Source organism: Cynara cardunculus, assembly GCF_001531365.2.
Source record: "Cynara cardunculus var. scolymus isolate 2C chromosome LG 13, CcrdV1, whole genome shotgun sequence".
NCBI classification, from domain to species: Eukaryota; Viridiplantae; Streptophyta; class Magnoliopsida; order Asterales; family Asteraceae; genus Cynara; species Cynara cardunculus.
Window position 1 is genome coordinate 17,385,622 of NC_037540.1, and position 9,186 is coordinate 17,394,807.

At 32.4% G+C, this 9,186-nt stretch overlaps 1 long non-coding RNA gene across 1 annotated transcript; it reads right to left on the minus strand.

The window, feature by feature from the left end:
* Positions 1-2,943: 2,943 nt before the first annotated feature.
* LOC112524066 lies at positions 2,944-8,942 on the minus strand. Its single transcript, XR_003070354.1, has 4 exons — positions 8,663-8,942; positions 8,276-8,349; positions 4,365-4,512; positions 2,944-3,233 (listed from the first exon to the last, which is right to left on the minus strand). It is a non-coding gene; the product is annotated as an uncharacterized LOC112524066 (long non-coding RNA).
* Positions 8,943-9,186: the final 244 nt, after the last annotated feature.

Below are 9,186 nucleotides of genomic sequence, written 5' to 3' on the forward strand. Positions count from 1 at the left end.
AACCAAAAATAAAATTACTTTGTTATTAAATCTAAATTAACGTATAATAAAAAATTGAATTAAAAAAGTTACACAAAAAAAAAATTATTAAATAGTTAATTTGATACTAATATCGATTTATTTTTTTCAACTTTATATTTCTTTCAAAAATAAAAACATTATCGTTTTCTCAAAACCACATAAAATCGTATTATATCGATAGAGAAAAATAAAAATTAAACTTCAAAATGGAGATTTATCTCGCTGCGTTGCGCGAGTACCCTTCTAATTCAAATAGATGCATGTAAGAATATGAGTACAAAAAGAAAATGAATTAGTATTATAGCTATAAATATATATTTCCCTACATGAATGAAAGATAAAGTTTTATCTCAACAATGAGTTTATTCTGTTTTTTCATATATAGTATAAACAAATATATTTCACTTTAACAAATATGTTTTTTCATTTCATCTTAACAACTTCATATTAAAAATCAAAAGCAATTTATAGATAAAAAATCGAAAAAGGCATAATGACCTTTTGATTTTTAACAAAATGAGATTGCAAAGAACATTGGTATTATATGCACCCCAATAGTACCTATTATCATTTAAATGGTTCATGGTGGCCCATAAAGCAAATCAATGGAATAACTTCGCATCATGTACATACAACAACAATAATACACATTAAATCACTACTCTTGAAGGATACTAAGCCATGGGCAAATTAACAACAAATAGTTTTAAATTTTAACAACGATCAAACAGAAAGAAAAAAAAATAAAGGAGAGAGAATAAGCATGAGGTATGAGGAAGACAGGGAGCCATTACCTTGAATCGATACAAAAGATTCAAAAGCGCAACTCTCTGTCATTTCAATGGATAAAAACAATCGAACAAACCAGAGTTGAATCAAAAAGAGAATAGACACACATATCATATAAATGACTATATATGTTGCATACATTTTATCTCAAGAACATTTCGCTAAACAAATGCAGAAGGAGAAAAAGAAACTTTTGATTTCAAAATAGCTACTTCGTTGGGTATTTAATCGATCAGATATAAAGTTCTATGGTTAATATTCCGTTTGCAAATGAATTATAAATGCAACTTGAATTGAATGCCATGTACAAAACATGCAACTTCGAAGTATACAACTTATGAGAACCTTAAAATACAAAACCGATTTCAAAAAAATACAAAAGATATTTTAGAAGCCATGTACAAAACAATTAAGTGTTTGGTGTTCACCTTTGAAAGTACAAAACAAAATTTAGAAGGGTATATGTTGGTCCCGTTAGGGTCTACAAGATGTGTATAATAGTTTGTAGAAGGGGGTGGGGTGATGAATACAAACACAGTGAACTTTTCAAATTTAAAATATATATTGACAAAGAATGATCAATACAGATTTTACAAGATTGTTTGCTGAAAGATAAGATAAAAATAACATATCTAAACAATCTAAGTTACACACTAGTTCTTAGCAAAGAAAAATGATTTGTTGTTTAAGACTAGAAGAAAATAAGTTCTTTTCTTGGTAAGAACTATTTAGAACACTAAAAAGGGATTCTAACTTGTTTTTGAAGAAAAGCGTATTGTGTTCTTAGATGTGTGTTTTTTTACTTATGAACAATAAGTTAGGGTTCAAGAGTAAGTATCAGTATCTCTGCATGGAGATAGAACACATCTATTTATACCCATTACATTAAATACACATTTAATGCAACACATTAGGGTTTGAACACGTGTGAAGCATTTAGAGAAAGACTTGTCCTTTGCTACAGTGAATAATACAAAAGCCTATTCATGAGCAGACATCCTTTCATGGAGTTGGTGGGTAGTAGAGTCAACTAATCGGCTCTGTACCTTACTATGCTCTAGAAAGGGTATGGGTTTGTTCTTTGTGTGTATAAGTACAAGACAAAAACAATCATGCTCAACAAGCTTCTTTTGATCGCTGAATGCTGGAATAACCTGAAGGTCTCTTCAGTATTCGCTGAGGCTTGGGCAGTCTTCACATATCATGTTGTAATCACTGAATACCTCTTCAGATCATGAACTCGCTAGTCTCTAATCTTCAGTTTCAGTCTTTAACTTCGCTGAAGGTTCTTTGGTGTGAGTTTTGTCTTCTTGAAGTATCGCTGTCGCTGATGGATTTACATTACATGTTCTCAGCGATCACTAAACAGACTCAGTGATGATTGCTGGAACTGAAAGACAGAAAAAATAAATATTTCGTACAAGGTAAAAATATTTATCATCAAATCACTGAGAGAGAGGATCAACAATCTCCCCCTATTTGATGATAACAAGGCAACATAAAGAAAGTTGTCTTATCAAATAACAGTAAAAAAAGTTACATATAAAATACATGTCCCTTTTAACTATTTTGAGATCTTTTTCAGTGAGTCAGTCTTTACTTAGAAAATTTTCTTAAGTTCAAGTCTAAGAAAAATTTTAAAAGAAGGGAAACTGAAACTGATAGCACATTCACTGACTTATAGATTTTCAGTGAATGTAAAGTAATACGGTAACTCATAGACTTGTATTCTTATTACTCTTTTCAAGGATCTTTTTCAGTAATGCACAAAAATACTTATATTAATTTCAAAGGAAATATTACAAGTCTTCAGTACATGTCTAATACTTAGAAGATATAAGAATAATCACTGAAAGTAGACATAGAATATAGTTTATATAGTGAAAGAACGAAGTACAAAATAAATAACTAATCTAAGTTGTTCAGATTAATGTAACCAGGTACATCTTCTCCGAGCTCCTTTCGACGTCAAAATTCCTTTCTGATCCTGATGTCCATCGCTTCACCATATATGTCATCTTTTAGCCAAGTACAGATGTATGCAAGATGTTCCATTGGACTGAGATGCAACTCAGACATTCTTTGAAAGCTGACTTCGCCATCATAGTCAATGAAAATAAATCCTATCTCAGGCTTCATATGCACAGTATTGGGTATATAGGGACCCTTCGCTGGCACTGAGAGATTCAGCATAGAGATGTCTGGCTTCTTCGAAGCCTTCATGACTTCAACTAAGGAGAACTTTGTTTCATGTTCATTCCTCAGGGATGGTCCATTATTAGGCTTAAAGGTCTTTTTCTTCTTCCTCCTTTCTTCAGTGTAGGCACTTCAGGGACTGCGACATATCTGGGATACCTTCTTGATCAACTCATTGATAAGGTCTTCGATAATCGTCTTATGTCTGGTATAATACATGCAGAATCCTGGAAAAATCATTTACCTGTCTTTAAGTCCTAGAGCAGAAGAGCATGCAATGATACTTGAAAGGTAAAACGTCAATAAAATAATTTCTTGTTTTGATATGTATTCACCAATTGTATCTAAGAGTACATTTGTCTCTAATAAATAAAATTCATTTGTCATATATGAAAATTTTGACCTAGTATATGCAGAACGTGATAGAAAATCATTTTAACACCAAAATTTAATTACATAATATCAATGATTATGAGAAGAACATGTTGTTGCACCTTAATAAACATCTTGATAACATTAAAAGCAGGATTTAAATTTGGTTAAAGTATTGATAAAACCAAATGGCTTGGTTAATTTGGAAGAAAACAAAAAAGCCAAAAAATAAAATAGAACAAAAAGGCAAGAAAGAAAAATGCTAGTAATTGTGAACATAGATCTTACTAAATATCATGAATAAATAATAATGCACTACTAAATAGCTTGTTACCATCACTTTTTATTTTGTCAACAAGGTGCTTTGCATGTATTTCAACCAATGGAGCTAAGTGTATGTATTTGTTATGGCATATTGACAATGAAAAGTGTGCAACAATACAGTTGCAATCATTGGTTACACAACATTAGTCAGCAATACAGTTGCAATCATTGGTCTTAATGGCATCAATAGAAATGGATGAGCACATGCAAGCCTTCAAGTTGGGCATGGATCGCATTCATTAGATATGGTCACTGTTAACACAGGTGATGTACACACAAACTAAAATATGACATCTAGTGCCTAGTGGAATGTCCTTGGGTCTCCCAATTTGAATCTTTGAAGATCCTAGAAGCACAATAGATAAGATTGACATGAAATTTGGAAACAAGATATTGGAAATAAAAGAATAATCAAATAAATAAGTTTATATGATGATCAACCAAACAAACTGCTAGAGCAAAATGAACATTTGCAATCATTTTTGGCAAACCAGAAAATAGTTCATGTGATTAACAAATCAGATTGCAGAAACCATCTATAAACTACCACAACATAAAAATCTCCATAAATCATATCCAACTTTGTGTTTAGAGACTGAGAAAGAATAAATTATGCGTAAGCACATTTATACTCCTGTTCCAGTAAGGTGAAGACTTGTTACCTCTGGTGGTACAACAGAAAGCATGTAGAAGCAATGATAATTCCTTTCGAGATGTACACAAGATCTTTCCAATAAGTACGTTCTAATAGCAGCCCCTGAAATCCTTCCCTTCTGATCAAACTGAATCTTCACAAACTTGCCAAAGCAACTGAAATGGTGGCAATATACAAGCATTACTGGAAATGATTAATGTAGAACATATGCAAGACTGTCCAGGGAATTGCAAATGGAAGTTCACCTCACCTTGATTTATTATTTCTCACAGTTTTCGCATTACCAAAAGCTTCTAAGATAGGAATGGACTACAACATATAAGGCATATGAACAATTTAAGTGGTCTCAATAAGATTAAATGTGTCATCAAAGACAAGACATCAAATAAACACCCCCTAAGTGATAAACACTCTCCCGATACGGCATATATAAATTTCAAATTATTGTAGTTAGTTTCTCATTGCAAACCACAATAGTAAAGCTTATATATCTCTGATTAGCTAAAAACACGTTAGCTACAAACTTTGCACATTTATTGTGGAACCATAGTAAAGCTCATACACATAAACTGATTTTTGAGAAAGAGTGTTTACTTGCAAATGAAAAAACCATCTATATAACAACCAAACAACCCTGTTTTGTTGTTATTTTCTGCACAAGTAAAGGGCTGTATAACAACCAAACAGCCCTGTTTGAGAAAGAGTGTTTACTTACATTAAGCACCTAAGATGACTTGAGGAAGACTTTGACAGTTATATATATCTCTGATTAGCTAAAAACATGTTAGCTACAAACTTTGCACATTTATTGTGGAACCATAGTAAAGCTCATACATATAAACTGATTTTTGAGAAAGAGTGTTTACTTGCAAATGAAAAAATCATCTGTATAACAACCAAACAGCCCTGTTTGGTTGTTATTTTCTGCACAAGTAAAGGGCTATATAACAACCAAACAACCCTATTTGAGAAAGAGTGTTTACTTACATTAAGCACTTGAGGAAGACTTTGACAGTCATTATATGGGGTCTTTTTCTTATATTTTCACTTGCTTCCCCGGATTTTATACGCATGTATGCCTATCTCCATGTACACACACACACACCTGTGCATTATGTGAGATTTATCTCACAATCTCTTTTTGATAAGTTGATATGATTATAATAAGGAAAATTTTCCTTAACCACATACTTCCAATTAAACAACGTATCAAGAAAACATACCAAACATATATAAATTCTAAGTATTAAATAGTGTGTAGAAGGTTCGAGAAAAACTTACATCGTTAAATCCCTTTGAAAGGAATCGATCAATGTATATGAATCAATCCCTTTGATAAATTGTGGATGACAAATTGCACCAAAAACAGATTAGTTTGGTTTTATGCAGGAACAATTATAAAACCAAAGATTAGTTTGGTTTTGCCACCTGTTAAAATGTTAATGTGTTATCAGATGTTCTGAGTATGAAGTTCCCCTTATTTATGCATTAGTTGTTTCTTTGAGATATCAGTTGGGTTGTGGCATGAAAGCAAACTGCTATAACAAATGTTTAGACCTCATGAGTCATATCCAGATTACTTACATGTTCTATTAGGAGAAGGTTACTATGCTGAGAGAACATCTAAACAAACCATCGAGATTCTGAAAAGAAGAGGAAAGGATCTGGAGTCACAGATTGAAACCCTTAATGCCGTAATCAAGGATCTCAAGTTTGAAGCCACCTTTTTTGGTGACACAACTATTGAGGCCGCAGTAAGTCCCTTCTCTCTACAAAAATGTTAGTTTGATTCACATTCTGACCCTACCATTGCTTGAACGATGAATCAAATACATGAAGGGCATTCATATATATAAGTTTGTCAAAGATATTCAAGACATTTTTAAAGAATGAGGTTAGAAAGACTGCAGAGTGAAATTCTACACTGCTGAAAACTCCCTTTCTTCAACTGTGAACTCTCTCTTTTACTTGAACTAAATACACACCTCACATATATTAAAAGGGTAGTACTTAATAACTTTGCATCACGAATTGGTTTCAATTTGTCCAACATATAACAGCAGGATTTTGGCCAGGAGCAACAGTAGGAAAAAGAATGATTGTTGATTAACTGTTTGCATTCTCTAATGTATCCATATACATACAAAGCTCCTGTCCAAAAACTAAACTTAAAGGAGGGTGTAGTCTTAGAAGTAGACTGTTCTCTAGTATATATTTTTATTCATATAAAAAATGGCATCAATCATAAGGAAACAGGCTACATGTGGCAGCCACAACCTTGTTTATGTGCACTAACCTTAAACTTGGATCTGGTACCATAAGTTTGAACTAGCAGGCAGCCACAACAGTTCATAGCATGCATTGGAATGGTTATGGACTTATGTGAAACATTACATCACTGTGTACTTAAGCAGGGAATGGTTATGGAGCTATATGAAACATTACATCACTGTCACAAATAAGCTGACTCATATCTTAATTTAGAGATCTTAATTAGTAGAGAAAGTGACCAGGATTAGTATGTATCAGATTGTTTATAAGGTGCATATAATGTATATGTTATAAATTATAAATTAATGTATATGTTATAAATTATAAATTAATGTATATGTTATAATTTATAAATTAATGTATATGTTTCCTTGTTAATAGCTTTAAGTTAAGACAGCTGTGTATTTTACATCCTTGTTAAGGCAACTGCATTCTTCATTTACTGTTTGCATTCTCTACTGTATCCATATAATAGATATTCACAAATGCTACAAAAATAAATTTTAAAACAACAGTTAAGGCAGATAAAATTTAAAATAACAGTTAAGGCAGATACAGTTGCATTTGGTAAAACAAGTTCTGCTTTTAGGCAGATGGAAATCTGGAAGATGATTTTAGTCTAGATCTTTACTATCACCCCTAGTGGCAGAGTCTGTGTAGTAGACAAGGTAAATGCTCTGATCTTTATAGCTCGGAATAAAGGGTTTTCTGGGAGGCATTCATGGTGAGAACAAAGCCTTTGCAAGAGTTTCAATTTCTAAAAAATATTATTCTATAAGCAAGGTTAGGGAACTTGCATACATCTAGAAGTTTTGGCCACTAAATTATGAAATTTTTTATCTAACCATATTGCTAATGGTACAACTAATATTCATTTTAGTCTCTCTTTCTTTTCAAATGTACTATTTGACAGTTGTTCTTTTACCCTACATGAGATCTTATGGTCGTCAAGGAAATCTGTTTATAGTTTAGAGGATATAATGCTCCCTGGGTACAGAGCCTCACAGCTTTGTGTCTGTGATTATCTGGGCAAGGCCATGATCCTTGAAGACATATATGTTGTCCTAACATGCAATATGTTATATCTTCTGTATTTGATGCATATATCTTCTTCATGTATGGGATGATTGCCAAAAAAGATCCAACTGTTCAACCCAACTGTTTTTAGAGGTTTTACTGTAAACACTTGGCTTGGTATATGCCATCTTGTCAAACATGTTTTTTGTATTCCAATATACTTGCTTGCAACAACTTTTTGTGGTTGTTCTGTATCAGTTTCCAGGAAAGGTGATTTTGAATTTTCTAACTACATTTTTGTATCATGTTTTCTGTGATAATAACCAACTGTTTGTCCTAAGAAAATGGTATTTTTTTTTTTGTAAAAGTCTGTCTATAAATCCATTTTTAGCATATAGGAAGCTTGCAAGGAGTTACCATCCAGAATTAAACAGAAGCGGTGTAAACAAATTAAACAGAATTAAAAAAGAAAGAAAGAATTACAAAGAAAAAAAAAAGAAAGAAAAAAACTTCTAATACCACCAGCCATGAACATTCAAACAAGATAGGTGAGTTTTCAGCTAAGCAAATTAGGTTGATGTAGACAAAATAACCATTAATGAGAGGAGTAAAGAGTGTCAGAGTGACAACCTCGAAAGAAAAATCTTGAAGAGCAGCCTATGATAACACTTCGTTGATCAGGAGGACATCAGTCCAAATAAACCCTGTAAATAAGGGGACAACCATGAAGACAATTAATTGATCAGACATGCTGATAGCTAAGGGAAACTGGGAAGCACACAAGCGAATAAATACAGACCTGTACACATCTCCAAACTATACCTATGTTATGCAAATATTGATAATATTTTTTCTTTTCTAACAAAAATCATTCAAAGACAAAACATGAATGACATTCATCTAAACAGATTCCTGACGACCCTCAAAACCCTAAAATCTTCAACTGGATGAAAAGATGCTAAATGCTACATCAATGTACCAACCCAAATAAAAAAGATCAAATACGAAACTTCGTACCTCAAAATCCGTATACTGATAGTAGCAAATTCTCGAACTACAAACAGAGTCAACAGAAATCGAAATCTCTTTTCATCCAAATCGGTTTTACGGATAGGAGAGATTAGGGATGGCGAGAAAATCGAATTGGGTTTAGGGATAAGATAGAAATCGAAATCTCTTTTATCTCAAAATCTGTTGAAACCGAAGAAATCGAATTGGGTTGGAATCGATTTCATCAAAATCTATGTTCATGGGTTTGAAAATCGATTTTGTGTTAGGGATAGGAGAGATTAGGGATGACGATAAAAATGGGATTGGGTTTAGGGATATGCATGGCTTTAGTATGCTTTAATAGGTTGTACCTAAAGCAATAGGGGTTGTCTTTAAGTAATTTGACATTAATTGGTAGTACTATATGTTTAAAATGTTGTTTTTAAGAGTTTTAGTCAAATATTTTATAAGATAACTAGAAGCGTACTCGCGCAATGCAGCGAGATACATCATGATTTTAATATTTCATTTTATTATTTATCTCAGTCGAT